Genomic DNA, 21,974 nt, shown 5'->3' on the forward strand with positions numbered 1-21,974 from the left:
CAGCAATGTGACACATATATCTCTACCAGATCCACAATATTTTTAGCTTCCCCTGCTGTGAACACAAGCAAAAAAAAATATTATCCCAGTGAAGGGGGGAAATAAATAATTTAGTGTATGAAAGATTCTGCAGGTAAATAAGCTACTGACTGTAAAAACAAACCTACATTTTTAGGAGGTAAACACAATACATGCTGCTGCTTCTCTCTGTACACTTGCCAAGGAGAATGTTTATGATTCAGAAGGCAACAAAGCCTTTGTGTTCAAGGACCATGTGGATTTCAGGACGTGTGCTCTTCTGAACGGCACACACTTCAGAGCAGTTCAGAGATACCACGGTCCATCACGTCACCCTAAGTCACCTTGACATTTCTGAGATTATGCATCATTGACATGATAGCCTCAGGGCTATAAACCTTCTTTTTAGTACATTATTAATGATACTGGCTGCTACAGACTGACTACATAGTCCTAACATCTCCTTTTCCCCTCAGAAATCTAACGAAGACTATCGTCTGCAGTTAACACAATGATATCCTGCAGGTCTGCATTAGGTTTTTCACAATCACAGAAGACTTAAGAGACTTCAGTGGTTCAGAATTAGCTGGTGTCTGCCCAGGAAATTGTAGGTTGGGGCCCCAGTTCAGCCCCTTGACCTGTGTACCGAAGAGCATGGGAACTACAAAGGCACCAGTAGCCTTATAAATCACCAAATAAGGATCCGGGGATAATAAGTACAAGCTTGTTGTTTCAGTTAGTCCCTCAATTAACCTAAGTTGCTCCTGACACTTGTGTTGAAAGATAAGCAAAATACCTGCTCTATTTTTAGAAGAAAACATTTGCCTAGCTCTCAGATTTTACCTAGATCTGAAGCATAACGTTAACAGACCATAAAGCAGACTATATGGAAGGCAGTTTTCAGTGTACAGGTCACAACTTAGCTGGAGAGGGGGAGCAGAATCTGTTGGAAAACTCCCTCCAGAGCTGTAGGTGGTTTCCAGGGGCAGAGAGAGCATTCTTCTGCAGAGCTTCACGTTCACAGTACCAAGAACAAGCTCTGAATTGTCATCTGATTTTTCCACCCACACACTCTGTTGACTTAAAGCATCTTTTTCAAGAGCTGCATCCACCCAAGGAACGTGAGGTCATGTAGTTTATCCTAAAAGTTTAGGGAGCTGGTTCTATTCTTGCTTGGGGTGATGCCCACACATCCCACCTCAATCCTTTTGAGGAAAAAGTCTTACAAATACCCTCTCCCCATCTGCAATTAGAACAACAGCATCACTGTACACACTTTCCAAGGCTTTCTTAGTCACAGTTTTGTCAGCTTCTCTGTTTGCTAGGAAGAAACCTTCTCAGAACAGCACTAGCCAAATTCCTCCTGCTCACACGTGCTTTACTTAGGTGGGGGCAGTGATACAAGCCTGGCTGATGTGCAGCCTCTCCTCTTTTACCTAACTACGTAAAGGAGTGCTGTTTAAGAAAAGAAAAATAAAGCCTTAAATAAAGGTCAGAAATTTCACGTACACCCCTTTTTCTAAGTGGGTTAGCCCAGCCTACGTGTTACCAGCAGCATTGCCGGCCTGAAAGTCTTTCATTATCTCTTGAAAGTCGGCGTTATCTGAATATTAACAACATTACATGGATATTCATCTAATGCTCTGATAACATTATCTCCCAAGCTCTTGGCTGTAGAAGCACACTGCTCGCACTCAGCTTTGCACATCAAAGGGAAACAACAACAATAGCACAGCTTTGAAAAATGCCTCGAACCGGCCAAAGTACGGAATTCATAAGCAAAGTGCTCTGTTTATTTGGCAGCTGGGTGCGGCTGGAGGAGCCCAGCTCCAGAGGCAGCGCACGCCTGGTAGAGCAGCCCTCTGCTGCACTGACTCAGCGGAAAGCAGTGGGAAAGGAAACGCGCTCAGAGGTTTCCAGACCCCGCCAAAGGCCCACTCCCCCTCCCCGATGCCGTCAGAGCAAAGGAGGAAAGGGGCTCCACCAGGGCAAAAAAATATAATAATAATTAGAAAAAGAGCTGGAGCAGGAGAAAAAAAGTCATTAAAAAAAAAAAGAACAAAAACAAGAAAAATCCTCCCCCCACTGTACAGAATTGGTGCACTTGACTCTCTTTGACCTTGTGCTGAGGCTTGCTTTTTATAATCCAGCAGGGCACAGCAGCCGCAGCCCCAGGCCAGCCCCCTCCTCCCTGCACCCTCAGACATGGGGTCCAAGGGCTGCGAAAAACAAAACACATGCAAGCACGTGCACATATATATTCACACACACACAGTCACTAGAAAATTGTTTCTGGAGAGCTTTGAGACACCCCAGCAATGGGCTTATTTCTGCAGGATGCATTTTAAACTGCTGCCAGAGTTCAGGAGTACAGGGTCAAAGTGTTTCTACCTTCTCTGATGTTACTCCAGCTCTCATTTCAGTTTTAGACAGATTTTCAGTGGCTGGCAAGCAGACTATGTTTTGCTGTATTTTCTTTGAAGTACAGTAATTTTTATACATTTTATGTGAGCAGACAGATGCATGGTTTTGTGAGGGAAAAAACAGCACTGTGCAATAACAGAGCAATCTAACCACACATTTCTGCCTGCATCTGTTTTGCTCAGCAGAACACCACTTCTCAGGTTCAGCAAATCAGCATTCATCAGTAAAACATGGTATCAGGGAGCAGTGAGAACCCTAGAGGTGTTTGTCTTCCTCTTCTCCAAATCACAAAGCATTTTAGTGGGTGTTTCCACAAGAAGAGAGGGTTGTTCATGAGAATGTTGCTGATCAGCAGTGTGGTGTAACTTTGGAGTGACTGTTGAGAGTAAAAAGGGCAGTAGAAACACTGCATGGCTCAGGAGCCTGTAGCCTTTCCATATCTGTCTCTTTAGATACTTGTAATCTTTTTGTCCCTATCAAAAAAAAAAAAAAGCCTGCTAACATGCAGCTAGGACCTGGAGAGATTTTTCTTAATACTATGAACAGCCATAAAGGCTCTCTGTCCAGAAAAGCAACCACTGTTTATATACACTGAGAGTACAGGCAGAGGAAGATAGTATTTTGTTTAAGGTGGAATGACTTTGGCACAGAACAGTTTTATTGTTACTCATCTTTATATAATTAAAAACTTGCATGTAAAAAAAGAGAGTTACAAAGTAAACTTAAAGACTCCTGAAATAGCATTCACAGAGGCAATTTTCAGCACAAATATTTACAGATGTGGTGACTGAGTCTAACAGAAAAGGCTGGCTGTTTCTTTTTCTTTGCTGAGACACACCACTGCATGGCAGTGCTCTGAAGGCTGTAGTCACACAGGAATCTTGCAGAGCCAGGTTCAAGCAGCACGTTGCACATGCATGCACTGCAGTAAAGTTACCTACTTCAGAAGTCTGCTTCTGCATAACACCCAGCTTCCACTCCTTCAAACTGCTCAGTTGTTTTTACCCATTCACCCGTCCACAGCTTCTTGGCACATTTACAGTTCTCCTCCCCTCTCCCCGCCCACTTCTGTGTGCATGCACGTGTTCATTCAGCACAGGCTTTTTCATGTTCACTCCTAAAACTTCCTGTTCATTTTGTTTCAGGTTTATATTTAAGGTGCTTTAATTTATAAAAAAGAATACCTGGGAGTTACATTGCAGCTTTTTTTTTTCCATGTAAGAGTTACTTCGTGAAGTCAGGAACAACAAATTACAGCTCAGTTAGCAGGTGTGCATCTCTAAGAGATCTATATCATCTTCCTAAGAGGGAGCACACAGTACAAGTACCTCGAACCCAGCACTTCTCACCATAGTCTCAGCTTTTAGATTCCAACAGGCACCTCTGCAGCATGTGTAAGGGCCTATAAAGAATGGCTTCCATAATATCCAAGACTCTAGGGGGCGAAAAAGCCTATACCACTTTTTTTCCTTCTCCAAACAACTGGTACTGAGACATCTGCTTTTTGGTGCAGTGCCTGCATGCCTACAGTTAGCTGATCCACAGGGCTGCACAAGCCTCCCAGCCCAGCCTTAGCCACATGCCACAGGTCTCAGATCAGGTGCCCTCTATCCCCCTTCACTTCCACTCACTAAGCAACACATGGCAGCTTTCTGTTCTAGCAGAGTACATACCATCTAACATAATACTGCTTTGGATTATCCCCAAAACCATAAATTAGTATTTAGATTCAGCACCTTCAAGCAGTCTTGCACCAGATCATGTTTTTCTGACGTGTTCCACCACAACATAGAAGAAATCCAAATACAAGTGCAAAGAAGATATACACACTATTTCTGAGCTGACACCCCTGTTAAAAACAGGAGCATAAGGTATATCTTGCTTTGGCACATGTGTATTCATGTGTGCACATAGTTCAAGAGATACTTGGGAATATATAACCTAATCAGCTAAAGCACCTCTAGGAAGAGAGCTGTGTCAGGCAAATTAAACTGCAGCCAGCCTAGACAGCTCTGCTGTGAGACAGGACACATTAGCTGAGGAATAGCATCAGGCTAACATAACTGTACTGTTTGTTAGTGGAGTTAACGTGGCTTGTAGTGACATATCAGCCACCTCAAAGCCAAACAAGGACTCTGAACTTCACTCCAAAGTGTGAGTACACCCATATGTTTGCACAGAACTCCTGCTTGCTGATTGATGAGGGCAAAGCACTTTGGCGCAGTTAAATCCTCTGCAGAGCACCTTGGGAATCCGTCAAGCTTTTCCACAGGGGCTAGAATCTCTAGAGGGTACTGAAATAAAGTGATAGAATAAAATCACATGACTAAGAAAAAAATACATCTTTAAATTCAAATGGATTAGTGTACATTAAATCCTAATCCACAGTGGTTTAAAGCAGAGTAGTTTTTATATACACATACCCAGTTTTATGTACATGTACACTCCTGAACAGCTGGAAATTTCTTTCAATAAGAAGTACACTGGTTAGAAGTCCAGTGATAGTTAAGACCATGCTCTGGCTTTATTGTGTTAGCTCAGATGCCACTACAAAAAAAGACAGAACAAAAAGATAAATAAGGTTATTGGAATTTAAGGAAAAAGTGTGATCTAGGGTTGCATAAAATGATCACTGTATGGGAAATAAGTTTTCTATTTAAGAAATCTTTAATCAAGCATTCTTCCTTGTTCTTGACAGACCACAGGTTAGAGCCTTGAATTGCTTCTGGATTTATTGTACTAATAGAAGTTCATGCTCTTACTCTAGGGCTTCTAGTGTCCTTCTAGAAGTGACATACCAGGTCACCATCTTTCACTAAAAAAAAGCAGAGAAGATGCTAGACACTACATAACCCTGGCTAGAACTTGCCATAAATTGAAGTAACAGACAAATACAGTTGGGCACATGCCATCATTTAACAAAGGTGTTGTTTCAACAGTGGAGTGTGCAAAGCTGAACTACCAGGACCTCCTAATCACAAGCAAAGACATGCAGTGCAAAAGGACCTAGAGCTTTCAAGCTTTTATCACAGAATCATTAAGGTTGGAAAAGACCTCCAAGATCATCTGGTCCAACCATCCTCCTACCACCAATGTCACCCACTAAACCATGTTCCTAAACACCATGTCCAACGTTTCTTTAAAGGCTCCCAAGGACAGTGCCTCCTTCACCTCCCCAGGCAACCCATTCCAATGCCTGACTAAATGCCTTATGATATAGGTATAATTATCATGGTCTCATCCATTCCAAGTTGGAGTAAGATTACTTCAAAAGCAGGTGAATTATAGCAGGATGTGACAAGATAAAAAAGGCCAGGAGACAGCCGCATGAGCATAAAGCAATTTAAACAAAAAATAAAAACACAGCTACATATTGCAGAGACCTGCGAGAGTTCACAGAGTTGGACATCAGACGTATCAAGGAAGAACATGCCAATTTAGAACAAGGTGACTCCATGCATATATTTTAGGTCCATACTAATAGTGGCAACTAACAGTTGACCCACAATTTAGTGAATGCATGCCTTTTATAGTTTACTATTTTTCAAAATTAACATGAAACAAAGATTCTCCCACAGGCCCAGTAGCCATCTGGTGCTATTGCTATACTTCATGAAAGATTCATTGCCACTTCATCATAGTGGGTTATTTCAGAGACTGCAGTGATTTATGTTTTATAAGCAGAATATTCTCCTCACCTTTGATGTTTGCAAATCTGCTTCAGCACCACAGTTCAACAGAATATGTTCTTTCTGGCTTCATTCTGTGGATTTCTAGCAACCTTGAAGGCCACAGCATCAACTGAAGAGTCATCGTTTTAGCAATAGCTTTAGAAAATGGACAAAGTAGTCTACCTCCCTCCCCAAAGAAAAAAAATAAAAGGCAACAAAATTCCAGTAAAACATGTCCAGACGTTAAGAGCTGCATTATAGCTCCAGATCCCAATTTAGCTATCCAACTCAAACAGAGCTATCTGAAGTAACACATAGCTTAGTTTGATGTTCATTCTAAAAGAAATTTTGTGTTTGTCATGTTCTACTCTCAGGAGACTGTGCACCCTGAAATATTTCAGCAGGTTCTACAGAGACTAAAATGAAGCCAGTGGTTAAGGAGTGCATAGGCTAAGTCTCTCCCTGTGAAGGCTGGGGAAAGCATTAGTAGTTCAATAAATGACTGAACTCCCAACTAGTCATCAGAAGCTTGGCTACAACACCTACCCTGATGCTGTGCTGTACCACACTGGTATGAACTGCATGTGCTGTGGTTTTTGACTTGGAGGATACACATTTATTTATTTTTTCCTCAGGCTAGTATGAATAAGGTCAAAAGAATTCAGGTAATTCCTTTAATTAGAAAGAGACTGTTTGCGAGAGTTGGTAATAACTCGAAGAGTGGGAGTGAAATACATCCCCAACAATTCAATATGCAACAGGCTCCAATAGGAAGTTACTAAAATTGAGGAGGAAGTGAGTGAATATTCATAAGTTCTCATCAAAACTAAGATCACCTTTAGAAGTTCCTTTTCTTATCTATAAGTTATCAGCCCACACAAGACTTCAGTCTTCAGCTCTGCATGTTATCTCAGTCATGGGTATTCATACATGATAGCAAGGTACTTTTCTGTCTTAAAATTGTCTTTACATAAAAAAAATCCCAAGGCAATTTACCCTGGGAGTCAAGAACAGATTATATGACAAACCTGAATGTGCTACTTGATATCATGGAAGCATGCAGAAGGGAAATGGGTACGTTGTCTTGGGTGGCTAGGGAGGCTGCAGCAAGGGATGTAAGAGGCAACAATGAGGACTTCTGCTGGTATGAAATCAGTGACAGCAGTTTTTAAGAAAACATGGATTTATTGCTGAAGAGGCTGGGAGACATGGTGGCAACAGGAGCAGAAGAGACCTTTATTGTCAAGGTTAGCTCTTAGGCCTTTCAGGCAGACTGAGAGCAAACTGAACACGTTTGGTCCTATGCACTCGTGTGACAAATGAGGGTGCTGAGATTGCAGTCCAGTGCCATTGAGGCCACTCTCAATCACCTTTAAAATGTCAAGGTGGTTGCAAGAAGGCTCTACTAGCTATAGAAAGGCAAAAAACGTCATTCTTCTTCAAGAAGGGCAAGAAGGATGTTCTTAGGAAACCACTGATTTAATCACAGTCCCTGAAAAGACCAAGGAGCAAGTCTTCAAAGCCATTTTCAAGTGTATTAAAGATAAGGTGGTCATGGGGAACAAGCTGCAGTTATCAAAAGGAACTAGTACTAGACTGATCCAATCTCCTTCTCTGAAGAGAACAGTAACTCCAAAGAAAAGAAGAGCAGAGGATATCATTTACCTTGACTCTAGCAAAGCTTTCAGTCTCCCAGAGTATTCAGATTAGCCAAATCATAGGGGTATAGACTGGATGGGTGGAATATAAAGGAAGCAGAGAATTTGCTGGACCATTATGCTCATAAAGTCAGTTACCCAAAACCCTTGGCAGCCAATTGCAAGTCACATTCCTCAGGGTTGATTCTGGGGCCAAGTACATGCTATGAGGAGAGGCTGAGAACTGTGTTTATTTAACCTGAAGTTAAAGCTGAGTGGGGAATGTAGTTGTCCTCTGCTGTAATAGCTGGTTATGGAGAACATATTAGAGGTAAGCAGTTGGACCATGAGAGTTGAAAGACACAAGGTTCAGCAAGGGCAATTCAGATTGAGGAGGAGCAATGGTGGGGATTGGTAAAAAAAATGACAGTCAAAACACTAGACCAGACTGTCCATGAAGGCTGTAGAATCTCAGTCCTTGGAGATAACCAAAGCTTGACTGAAAAAGGCTCTGAACAGCCAGGCCCAACTTTAGAGCTGGCCTTGTTTTGAGCAGGGCGTTAGACCAAGGATCCTGCAACAATTTGTTTCTATGATCTTGAAAGTCAAAACTCAGGCTGTTCTTGTCCAGGGAAGAAGATGATATTCAAATGCAACCACATGTACGGTATCTTTTACAGTAAGATTTTAAGATGCACCCATTTTCCCCTACTTTCCATTTGTTTTTATGATGGAAAATTCCAATCTCTTGAAGATTCTGAGCAGAACCTACAAACAGGCACAAGAGATTATATGCTGCCAAGTTTAAAAAGTAAACTATGTACACTGCAGAACATCTTGAACTTTTAGCTTTCCTGCATTACAGATGTCTGGATGGACAGGCTCTAGCTGCTCTGTTGAGTCAGCTTTGCAGGAAATACTTACTCACCTAGGCAAACAATAATAGCAGGCAACGCAAGAGCCCTCTTCCCCCACCTTTTCAATAAGATTACCTCAAGATGGTCTCAGAACCTTCTACATGCAAGCCAGTCAGTCAAATGAATCCTCAGCTAAGAATATTAGTGGAACAGGAAAGAGTTGTTCTGCTTTCAAACAATTCTTTCCTGCTTAGGACAAAAAAAAAAAAGTCAATCTTCCACAACAGGACTACTACCAATTGCTGTGACATAAGGTGGGTGTTAGTTATTTTAAGTTGCTGGTAAATCATTTCCACAGGGACAGAGAGGAACCATTGCACCTCTATGAATTTTCACTGCCTACTAGCACCTCTTTCCAAAGCTAGCTGTATACTAATGCTACTGATCCATGTAAGAATTTGTCCTCTACTTTCTTCCAGTACATCCTCTGAAGTTGTCTTACCCACTCCAATTTCTAAGGGACTGTAAATAAAGAAGCTTCAGCATGATTTTCCAATGCATTTAAAAGCTTAAAAAAAACTTGAATGTAGTACAAGAAAAAAAAAAAACAAGTTTGCCCATTAGAGTGTGCCTAATTTAGATGACAACAGTAAGAAACCTCAGAAACTAGAGGTGTAGGTTTGTTGTTTTTTATTTTTATTTTTTTTAAATCGCTACCAGTTAACTACAGCTGATTCACTGTTCTGAAGGATGCTGGCCTTACACAAGACTACATAATACACCAACATCCAGTCACCATTTTCTTAATTTCCCTCCTACTTTCCATCATCCTGGGTGGTGAGGCACTGGAACAGGCTGTCCAGAGAAGCTGTGCATGCCCCATCCCAGTTAGGTAACAAATTTCACAGCCACAGAATGCTGTTTCCACTACAAGTTCTAACATACTTTCTTCAGTGCTTCAGTCGTTCTACTTTCTTATATGGTAAGAGTAATCCAGCTGCTGTCCCAAAAAAATAAAAAAACAGAGCTGTCCTGGAAAAACTAAGCAATTGAGTCAGTGGCCAACAAATTTTAGAGTCAAAATCCTTGCAAGGAAAGCTAGCCTTAGCTTTCACTAACCTGAGAGTCTTTTGGCTTAGCTGTCACCATCAGTGTCAACTATGGCTGCTCATTAGTGTTCGCGGTACTCAACAAGTTTTGTTAATAGCCTAAAGCACCATGTGTGATAGGCAGCAATAACATAACAAGGTGATAGCCCACAGGATTTAATGGGATTCCTTATTTCTGCTCATACTGTAGCACACCACAGACACTTTGTACTGATAGAAAGGAAGAAGACAGACTCTCACGTATACAAAGGAGGACCAGATCCTTACTGCTGAGGGAACAAGAATCTCAGTCATCACCTACTGAAATCAGTGGAACATCTCCCATCCTTTTCCACCCACTTCCCCACTCTTCCTTATATTCAAGGCTTGATCCAAACATGTGTGTATGAGACAAGTTTTACTTTGGGCTGCACATATTGAGTCAGGCACAGAACATAAGTTTCGGCTTCTTCAGTTTATTCTTTGTTTCCCCTAACAAGAGAAAGATGACAATCAGTTTAATAGCTTTTATTGCTTAGCTCTATGTAGGTATTTCAGACACCTAGTTCATTTTTAGAAGTGATTGTTTGAACAGCTCCTCTACACACACACACGTGTTCATAATATGACCAAGAGTGTCGCAAGAAAGCATCTCCCAGTGCAATAGAATTAAGCTTCAGTTTTAAAGGGTCATAGCTAAATTAAGACTGTTCACAAGGAGATAAATATGGCTTTTAATATAAACACGTTCTTACTAGAACATTCAATTACTGTGTTACTGTAGTAACAGTAGTACATACTTGTTCCTCATCACAGCTAAGAAAAAATAAGAAGATGCTGACTTTCAGGCAAGTGTTGGAGCAAAGCACTCAGATCACATCCAAGAAGTGGTCATATTAGCTGAGGTGGCAGCAGACAGCGTGACTGATATTTCAGTAACTCTGGTTTCATTAAACAAGGAATGCTGATGCATATAATCTGGCTGTCAGGTTTAGCCAGCTAAGCTGCTATAGAATCATTTCCTTAACTAAATCTGGACATGCAAACAGTGCTGGACACTATTAGTAGTCATTTGCGTCAGGCAGAGCAGGTAAGAGTCCAAGGCATCAGTCCAGAGCCTATTGGATTGGAGATGTACAGAAGAGAAGAACCACCTGAGAACGTATTTAAAGTTAAGCAAAGAGACAATATATGCTTATTTGCCTGGAGGAAACTTTAACCGAAGTTAACTACTTTAAACGTACTGACTGAGGAACAGCATTGAGCCCACAGCTTTCCTGAAGTCCATCTGCACTACCTAGTTTCATTCAGACTTCCTTCTGGTCCCACTTGCCCCTGAAATATGCAGTACTTGGCCTCTCTATATGTATAATTATAGCTGCCCCAGACAGTTGTTTGATGTTGCTGGAAGGACTTGGCCTGCACTGTGCCCTGGCATGTGTGTAAGGGGGAGGTGGCCATCCTCTTCTGCCAAGTGTGTCACAGCCATCCCAAGAGCATTCCAGTGGTCAACAACGGAGGCTTGGACACAAGCCTCAAGTCTACTGCATACAGCCAGAGAGGCAAGCAGCCACAATAGAGCAGTAACACCAAGACAGTGACAGATCAGAGTACTAAGTCTCTATAGGTATCATGGCACATGACAGGTTAAGGATGTTGGAAAGGAAAGAGCTAACTTCTTAGGCAGTGACAAAAAGACTTCTCCATATACACAAGATGCTGTAGCCATGCTAACAGATGCACCACTGGTCCCATACACCTACACAAACTGTAGAAGGAAAGATTTCCAAATTAGATTTATTTTGAGCAGAAGTGACAATCTTTCCTTTGAAATTAATCTTTTATAACTGTTTATCACCATTAGTTTATATGATCAGATTCAGATCAGGCATGGTGAGAAAGACCCAGTAAGATTACAGACATACCTAAGATAGACTAGTTAAACTGGAAGTTTTTTCCTTATCTGCAACTTGCAGATATGAGCAAAAGCATTTGTTGTGGTATAATGCTTTAACTTCACTTACCTCACCAGTATAATTATACCAGCGTAAACACTTATTCTGTTGTGATCAAGTCTACAACACTGGTACGTGTAACAGCAATGCCAAGATGTCATCCTGCATCCGTGTTTTGCCAGGCAGAGTTTCAAAGACAGAAGCAATAATCTTGGCACAGAAGAAACAGAGAAGTACATCCTTGTTCAATCAGCCTTTTTAATATTTCCCACCAAGGAATGATAGCTGCAGAATAGATTACAAAAAGGACAGGGGTATAAAATACTAAGAGATTAAATGTAACCAAAACTAACAGCTGGGGACAGCAAGCAGGTAAGTCTCCCACGAGAAGGAAGGAGGGAAACATCCCCAAAGGCAATACTGATCCCTTATATTTGATCTTATCCCCACATCATAATCTACACATTGTTTTTTTGGCAAGATGACAGGTAGGAGAACAAGCTGACTTCTCTATCAGTGGGATGGTTTGGCATGGTACAAGAAGCACGTATCTTTATAACTACAAAGTCAGAAAGCCTAGCAGAACCACCCTGTTTACTTAATGAAGTGACGTAAACTACAACCACGCAAGCGTGGCCTTCATTCTTTCCTCCAGCTATCCCTGCTTTTCCTCAAGGTCCTCCCACTAATCTGAAGTCTAGACTAGCAGTCTGTAAACCCTTAAGAGGGTACTGTATCATTTTAGTGTCCAAGTGTGGGCTGGGTACCCACCAAGAATTCATGATAAATCCAAATGTAATAGTTGGCAACAGCAATGTTGCTAGAAATTCCATTTACCTCAGTCTGTGTTCTACTACTATTAATAGGTTTTGCTTTAGGAAGATTAGTACTTTGAAGAAAGTAGCAGTGCTTCGCGAAGTATATAGGAACATCTCTTTATATGAGGTAACTGCTAAACTATGTGTTATGCTATCATAAGTTCAATACTTTACAGTGATGTGCACAGAGATGGTGAAACATCTTACTGATGTGCTTAAGACATGTTAAGCATGTGAGTAGCAAGATCATGGCATCTATTAATCAATTTATTGAAGATAAATTATTGACTTAAAGTGTGACAGAAAAACAATTACCTAATACAACAGCAGACTGTGTAGAACATACCTCAACTAAGCTGTAAGATATTTGCCTGTATATCATATGACAGGCAATTAGGATAAAGAGAATCATTATATATTTTATTATATTTTAGGTCTCAGCAGGCTTGTTTTCAGTCATGTCAAGATTTTCTTTGGTCATTTCACTACCCCCCCCCCCCCCCCCCAAAAAAAATCAGAGTAAAAAATCCGACTGAAAAAAGACAAGTTTAAAGCCAGATCACATCCCCCAGCTAAGATTTTTCACATTAGATAGAGTATGACATTGTGCTGCATTATCTATTTTTGCCTGAACAGATATACAAAGAGATTGGACAAAAGTTGAGGGGAAGCATGCAGCAAGTACAAGTTGTGATTGTTTTTGTTTATAACAAAGAATGAGTAAATGGTTATGTTTTTACAGCTTTCAAGTCTGATGCAAGCATGGCAAAATGAAGATGAGACACCTCCCAGCACCATGGGATGCAAGGGAACATGTCCCACGTCAAGGTTCTTGCTGATGGGAGAAAAGATGCTGTGTGCTGTAGGCAGTTCCCCTGGGCTGGCAGCACCACCAGAGAGGTCAGGGAACATGCAGCATCCATCAGGGACAGCCCAAGCTCCCAGGGCTGTCACAACACAGTGTTAATTTATAAAGGAGTAAAGAAGAGGCTGAAACTTCCTTAAGTGCGCACACACCCCTTTAAGCCCTAATAAATCGAGATGCAGGAAGTGAGACAATGGTTTACCATGAAAGAGGGAGCTTCCCGTATAAGCACCAGCTTAGATAGTCACCAGAGTTGTAGAGGTCTGAGCAATGAGTCACGGTTCCCATGGGTTAGAGGTGACCAACAAGACAACAGGTGCCAGAGCACCTCCTCATGCCATGGGAGGGCATCCAAACAGTTCGAGTAGATTCACTTGCACTAAGTGGCACCCTTACGGCCACTTATTTGTACACAAACATATCCCAGCCCAGCAGGCAACCATGAAACCCCCTTGCCCAGCAGGGGGCCCAGCCAGCAGGAGAGTGGAGGAAAGGGCAAGGCTGTTATGCCAGGGCAAGCCAATTGCATCCTCCTCCCTGATGTTATTAGGTAACCTAATTGCTAATCTAAGAGTTAAAGAGAATGACAATAGCCAACCCAGCCCTTACTAGTCTTTATAGACTTTATTTATATCCCAACAGAAGCTACAGCTCACGTTCTCCTGAAAGGAAAACACACACCATTTGAGTCAAGCCAATAATGTCTCGTTTCAAACATTCAATTCACACACATAATGAAACTGGAAGTAAGAGTGACATATACTATGTCATCATGAGCTCTCCTACACACCCCAAATTCCCTAGGTGAAAACTGAGTTGACCTATATGACATGAGGAGCTGTCGGCGGACAACATCACTCTAGAAGCAACTGTTTCTTGTCCTCAGGCACCACAAAGCCTCAAGGTTCCATTTGCCAGCCTTCAGGAGGATCAAGTTTTCCCACCCTTCTGTCCTTGCAAGTTGATTGGGATGGAGGAAAGAGGGAAGCATGTAACCCGAGATGCTTTCCAACTCTGAGTCACCATTTATAATTGACTTCACAATTCCTGGTACCCCACAAATTCAGGCATAGTATATTGATGTCTAATGACATTGGAGGGTGAAAATCCTTGTTACATTCTTTGCTGTCCGGTTAGCTGTCCTAAGGTTTAAAACAAGTTTATAACATTCAAGCCTACAAAACTCAACATGGAAGCCATGGGCTGCAACAGGACCTACTGGTTAAAGAAGGCTCAGCATAGTATTTTCAGAGGAAATGTTTTGACATCCACTGATTATTCAAAATAAAAGCTCAAGCAAGCTGGGCCCCATCTGTGTTCTCATTTGAACACTTCCTAAATCAAGAACAACTTCCAAACATCTCTAGGGCAAAACCTGCAGAGAGCAGGTCCCCAGCCATGCCTACCCAGGCTGGGCAGAAGCATCACACAGATTTCTGCCCTGTCCCCAGCTTGTTGCAGGCCCTCACAGTCACCATGCTCAAGATAATATTGCTGAGGGCAGAGTACATGGTCAGGGCTCTCCCACCACTCCCTCCTGAGGTATGACTGCTCTGCAGAAGCAGAGAACTTTGAACTACATGGGCCACCTCAGCAAGCTACAGCTCTGTGGGACTGTGCACTGTGGCTGGACACCAGGTACATTGACATGGGACTGGCCAGGACACCTCAGGCCTTACTGGGGAGAAAAGGAAGGCAGGAGAGCCTGCTGGCACTGGCATCACTGTGATGCTCTGGGACAGAACTGCGCCTCCAGCCCCCAGACCCTGTGGGGCTTTCTGATGGGCCCATTGTCACTGTTTCACATTTCTTTTTCTCTGGAGGAAAACACATGCCTCTCTGTAACTGAGAGCATCCCCAAGCACCCAGCAGCCTGAGAGTCACCAGTGAAAATACCTAAATAGGAGAAGGAAACACACCGCTTTTTCCACATGCAGCTCAGCAAGAGATTATTTCACAAAACTGTCACAAACTGAATCTGGGCACTGGGTTGCACAGAAAGCAAAGCATCAGCACCTGTCAGTGGCAGTGATCACCACCACCCCTGCAACCAGGGCTTTGAGGACAGGAGCGGTCTTCTCGCCCCATTATGCGATAGCCTGTGTCAAAGGCACTTGAATCTCTTTCCCCAGGAGAGGTTTTACCAGAAGCGTGACACACTGCCAACCCCTCAGAGGTCAGACATGGCCCCGGCTGGTCAGACAGAAGATGGTGATGTGGATGACATTTCTCCTCATGCCCAGAGACAGCAACACTGACAGCTCCTACCTCTGGAGATAGGGGCTAGCTCTAAGTGCCGATAATGACTGTCCAAAGAAATGCAGCAAATAGCTTTTCAAGTGTAGTAGCAAATTAGTTGTTAGCTTCCTGGTAAAAGTGTTAGTTAAGATATTAAGTCTTGGTAAGGAATGTAAAACCTGGGTAAGGTTATTGCAATACCCCCAGTGTTTTCCACATTTTTAAGTGTGAGAAAGACTGAGAATATTCAGACTATTGGGATACAGGAGGATTCAAAGAAAGCTTTTAGGAATCACTGTACAGGACACTGATGTAAACACTAGAGCCCAAGACCACAGCTTCAGGGATAGGTGTGAAGAAATGCAGCTATTAGATCCCCATTTGCCTTAAGCTGCTATTGGCACTGTAAGATCCTTTGATTGCATGGAGACCAGAGTGGTTTTTTTTTTTTTTTTAATTCTTACCACTGAGCTAGGAAGCCAGTCTCGAGCTACTAGACTTTGTCAAAAGGAGGTTCTAGACTGCAGCACACACCCCTTGGCTGCAAAACAAGGGCAACCCAACAGCAGCTTAGACTAAGCACACTGAATACAAAGAGCTCTCCTGAGTCTGGTGCACCAGACCTGGTCCGGGGCACTTCAGGAGCTGCACTGCTCAAAACAACCGAGCTGAATAGGCTGATAGAAGACTGTAGTTCACCTTGTGCGAGAAACACGTGTGCACCACCCTATGCATTATCATTATTCCCAAACAAAACTGGGAGTCACATGTTTATCAATATTAGTTTATTAGAGGGCAGTCATTTATTAGAGGACGTAGTAAACAGATAAAAAGTTCCTATAATTAAATTTGACTCATCACTTACCAGCTAGTGCTTATAACCATGTTCAATAGTTTTTTCTTTTTGAGAACAGCTTCTAAACACGGTTGTGTTTTCTAGCAGATCGCACTTTTAAAGTCTTTGTTCACACATCTCTATACTTTGATTCATAATAACCACAGCATGCTCAATAAATATGACAACAGCCCAGTGACCAACATTATTATATATGTTAAAAGTGAGGCGAGCAGTCACCAAACTTCTATCACAGAAACAAGAAAACTTGTGATGTCTCTGCCTAAGATACCCAGCAAGTCCAGCACTACTAAATGGCTATAGTGTGTTATATTTTACTAATTCACTGCCACAAGCCTGAGAAACAATAGATAAACACTTCCTATACGTATCTGCTGCAACGGAAGAGAGAAAGCAAGCTGCTAAGCACAACATGACTTTGCCGCAAGTCTCAGTTCCAGCCTAGACATCTTTATAATCAGTGTCTAATCCACACAACATACAGAGTCAACAGGTTGTTTAGGGAAGTAGATGATATCTGCTTTAGGTTATACATACAGTTATCATCTCACCACAGATAACTGATATGAAGTCATAGCAGCTGGTCTCATATCACAGAAAAAACCTTCAGGAGATATACACTTATTTTGTTTTCACAGGAGAGTATGGTGATTTAGGGAATGCAGATCACTCAGTAATTCAACACACCACCTTTCTTCTTAAGAAGCAAATACCTCAACAAACTGAAGTCTAATGCATTTCCCAGGACTACAGAAGTACACAATATACCTGACCAGCTCATTCACCGAAACACCAAAACCCACAGAGCAATACCCCTAGGTCTCTGCTTTCTAGGCCACTTCCTTCCTCTAGTACTCCTCCTAGCATTTTAGTTTGGTTTCCTAAGGAAATCAGCAACATGCAATGTCAGAGCATTGTCCATAACGACTTTCAATTCCTTCAGCCAAAGCTTAGCCATACAAGATATTTAAGAGAGGTTTAAATCCTTACCATTTTTGCAATATGCAGGGACAGGAAAGACCTCTTCTTATGCCCTCTCATGAGTTAGGGATATCTTACAGTAAATACTGTCAGTTCCTCACTCTCGTTAGACAGAAGGAGAACTGGAGGCCACCAGCCTGTTTACAATTCCTCTGCTTACATTGCTTCTTACTTACATCTTGGTTCTCTTCTTGGATCACCCCTAAATAGCATCTAGGGAACTTTCTTTCAACAACCCCCTTTCATCCTTGAGCAGTATGAGTGTGATTGCTCATAGCCTTTTGATAGTCACTCAAAGCGATTGCAACCCCCCAGCACCTGTGGAAGCAGGCACAGATGTTACTAGGCTCAATTACAGTAACAGCTAGTAGGTGGGGATTTACTTACATTAAAAAATAATAATAATAATCAAAAAGTTTATTATCTAAAAGCTTTTATAGCTGGCAGGTTTGTTGCACAATTCTACAGCCTTATCTTATGCCACTGAATGCACTGAAAAAGCTACCTTTACATACAAAAGTGGCTTGACTGAGCCATAAAATACCATAAGAAGAAGTAATTTGGTTTTCTGGTTTTTCTAGTGAGAATTTCTAGACTATGAAATGTAGTGTGCACTGCAAATAAAAGCTGCCACTTCACTTTTTCTTAAAACATACTATTTAATATATCAGTCCTGAAGTTTTCTTTCTACAAACAGTATGATGATTTTACGGCACCGAGAAGCACCGTGGTCAGTTTGCTGAGAAGGACCACAATGGGCTCTTAGCTGCTGTAGATTGACACAGATTTCAAATGGCAGACACCTGCATTTTCTAACAAGGTAGCTGGCACATATTAGCGGCTATCATTTAGGGTATAAATATAGATGTGTCAAAGGCAGGTGTCTATATTTGAGTTAATCAGCTTATGCTTTCTGTAGAGCAGATAGAGGCATAAGGGTATTTATTTGACCTGCCTTTGATCCCACTCCTGAACTAAGATAAAACATGTGCTAGTCAAACACCCTTCTTTCTGTAGGTAGTGAAAATATCTAAAGATGCCTAAATAAGAGATAAATAGCTAATTTTTAGAGGCTTAATACTAGGTAAAATGAATACAGGTTGTTGTGTCTGTGTTATGCTGAAAATTCCCAGCACTCTTTCTGGGAGAGCATTTGGTATGTGGAAAGCTTTCCTTAGGGAGGTAGATAAAAAACTAAGTGGAGTGGAAAGGTATCCTAAGCTTGACTCAAAGTGCTTGAAATAGGTATGGATTTTCCAAAAGAAAATATATAACTATGGCCCTATAGCCTTCCTACTGAAAGTGGGAGTAGGTATTTGAAAGGGATGGAGGGAAAAAAAAAGAAAATATATATATGTATATATATACGGTGGGAGGGGGGATTTGGATTTTGTGTGCTTTTCAAAATGGGCTGGGTAAAGTAAGAGTGAAGAGCATGTCTAGTCTTCAGAGCAGATCAGCCTTCCTTGGTAAGGATGTGCAAGAGCTGCTTTGCACAGGCACATATGCACAGCTACAATGAATGCAAAAGGAGGATAAAATATTGCAGATTGTCAGATTTTATGCACCCTGTGCAGAGGCTTAAGTGAATGCACAAGGAAAAAGAAGTGATATAGGTCAGACTAAAGCATTCATTAACACGGGATCCCTGTGTTACTGCTACCTTTAAGAAAAAAAAAATGCTTTTCTATGTAAAAAGTGCACAAGCAAATTCTACCCTTAGTGACCCTCACTATAATCTCAGGGTTATCTAGATGGGGTAAGCAAAAATCAAGGCTTGCACCAGAGCTTTTTCCAAACATTTTATTTATTCAAAAAAAAACAAAACAAAACAACAAAAACCAAGCAAATAAACAAACAAACAAAAACACTTGGAAATTTTATGAAAATAGGCTTTTCCACAAGACAGAGGAAGCACTGCATTTGATTAACTTTACACATCATCACTGTTTAGAAAATGTACTTAGATAATCACAGGACTTGAAATTATATATTAAAGCGACAAAGGAAGACACAGCCATGCTTCTGTTTTCTGTGTATGCCCAGTCAGTCCTGCAGCTGTTACTTCATACGAATTGCTGTGCTGACGCAGATTAGGGAGCTTCAGTCACCATGCATGAGATCTGCAGGCTTGTGTGATGTGTGTAGGTCTGATTTGCAAACACTAATGACTGCAATTTTTGACTTAAGAAAAAATTTTCAAAGGTTTCCACTTAGAACTGTGAGTTCACTCCATTTCATTTCAATAAACAAAATTAACACAGAGAGAGAAAAGGCAGCAAACACAATAAGCCTATTTTTCATTTATTTACATTCCCCTCTAATATATATTTTTATTTAATGTGGTAAAAGACAAAGTTAATACTCTCTGCCAAGTTTCAGACAAGTGTGAAATTCCAAGGCTTATTAGATTATTAAGCTTCTGAAATACGGATTTATGTTTATAAAAGAAGTGCTGACACAACCTGAACTCTGACCAATGGTAATGCCACCGCAATAGCATGGTTCATACATGGTGTGAAGAGCCCAGATTATCTTGCGCTAATAAAATGAAGGATTTAAAACAGAGCAAAAAAATTCAAGCCATCATATTTCTAGTGCTGTCATGTTTGCAATCACATTTGGGTTTAAATGATGTGAAAACATGAATCTATTTATATGTTCTAGAAATACACCCACAAAACAGGCTCCTAAAAAAACTCTTGCAAACAGGGCTTGCGAGAGTACACGTAGAAATGTGTGTAGGTGTATGTGCCTAGATAGATTATGTATGTAATCAACATGTAACGCTCCATAATGCTGAAAATAATAAATTGTTGTGAATGTGTAAGGGTGGAAAGTGTATTTTACATGGATTATCTGCCCTAGTTCCTGTTCTTATTTTTGGAAAGCAATCAGCTCTTCGTGAGAACTCAGCACCATGCTGAGCCACCCTGGGGCTTTTCATGGCCCAGCCCTTCACTTTGCATTATCATCTGCTAGCAGCCACATCCTGTGCAGACTGATTCATTACAGCCAAGAGAGGCAGAGAGAACAGGAGACCCTCTGAATCCCAAGGTCTGTAATCACTGTAAAATACATTTCTCACCATACCATGTAAAATAAACCTATATTTTCGAAGGAATTACCAGCCATTTATGTTACTGACTACTCCAAATGAAGGCTTATTTTAAGATAATATATTATTTCAAGATCTTTGTAAATCACTTTAACTTGAAAACTTCATGTGCCCGATCTGGAAGACCATATATTCACCCCAATTTAATTCAAACAAAAACAAATAATTCTGGCTACATTTGCTTAATAGCTATGGTCAAGTGCAAACAAAAATCAGATATGGATGATTTGCTTTATGAATATTTATTTACTGATTAATATGAAATGAATTATTATTTACAGTTATGGTAATATTTTTGTTTTCTGTGAAACTGCAGCTCATGGAGTTAGACATGACACAACACGTTGAACTTGTGTTTTTAAACTCTCAAACACACATACTACTTTTGAAATGGTATGATGGACTGATGCTTGACTTCTGAGCACAAATAAAAGTTACAAGCCAATCCAGAATCAAAATTACTCTTACACTCTGTCTATTCCTTTCCATTATGCTGTCTCTGTAATATCTGAGTACCTCACAGCAGTTTTAAGAAAGAATTTAAATGTGAAAGCAACTATGAGATCCTTGCTCTGCACACAGGTGACGAGCGTTCGGGGATAAAATGACCAGAGCTATCAGTGGCTGGGCTGGAGGCACCTATCTTCAGCCTTGACCTCCAGCTTCCAGCATTCGCTCCAGGGCTTTACAAATAAATGACATAGGCTGAAGTGTGTCTTTTAAAGCTGCAGCACACAGCTGAGTCTTTGCACAGAATCTTCTCAAACACCCTCCATCCTGATTACAGCAAGAGCAAGACACATAGGCAAACACTGCATGTAAGTGAATTACACAAGAGAGTGGCAGAAATACAGTTGCTGAACCATACCCATGTTCCTACCAGTCCTACTACAGCACGAAGTGAGGGAAGCATATTGATGCAGCAATAGGAGATCTGTCAAAAAGCATCAGTGTGGGCACAAAGCTGAGAGTCCCATTTATCACCAGCCTAACATGAGTGATTACAGCTGAATTACAGTGGCTTTAAATGTAGAAGTCAATTTTCTAAGCTAATTAAAATGAGGGAGGCTAGCAGTCCTAAGGTTAGCACAATTCAGCTCCTATATCAAATGCAGTATAATCAGGAAAAATGGAATGTATATCCCTGATTCAAATAGAAACTCATTAGATGAAGTTCAGTGGAAACAGTGCAAATAATAGTCCATAGATTACCATTTTACTTATGCTACTTAGGATATAGCAGGAACCAAGCAGGAATAAACTGTGCTTGCAGAGACATTGTTACATTAATCTATGTTTCACAGAGAATCAAAATTTTCTTTGAGAATCCAGGTTGACCCACAGTAGCACCTCAGAGGGACAGCTAAAAATGTACATGATGAATATGTAAGTGCAGTATTAACATTTAAAACAGTGGAGACCTTATGCTGGTGGTCTGAAGACTGCTG

The 21,974-nt window shown here is 41.2% G+C and overlaps 1 long non-coding RNA gene across 1 annotated transcript; it reads right to left on the reverse strand.

Moving 5' to 3' along the window:
- Positions 1–3,097: 3,097 nt before the first annotated feature.
- LOC310894340 lies at positions 3,098–17,667 on the reverse strand. The gene is made up of 3 exons (XR_014579822.1): positions 17,418–17,667; positions 4,866–4,989; positions 3,098–4,736 (listed from the first exon to the last, which is right to left on the reverse strand). It is a non-coding gene; the product is annotated as an uncharacterized lncRNA (long non-coding RNA).
- Between the last annotated feature and the right edge of the window lie 4,307 nt (positions 17,668–21,974).

This window comes from Anser anser, assembly GCF_964211835.1.
Source record: "Anser anser genome assembly, chromosome: 2".
In the NCBI taxonomy this organism is placed as follows: Eukaryota; Metazoa; Chordata; class Aves; order Anseriformes; family Anatidae; genus Anser; species Anser anser.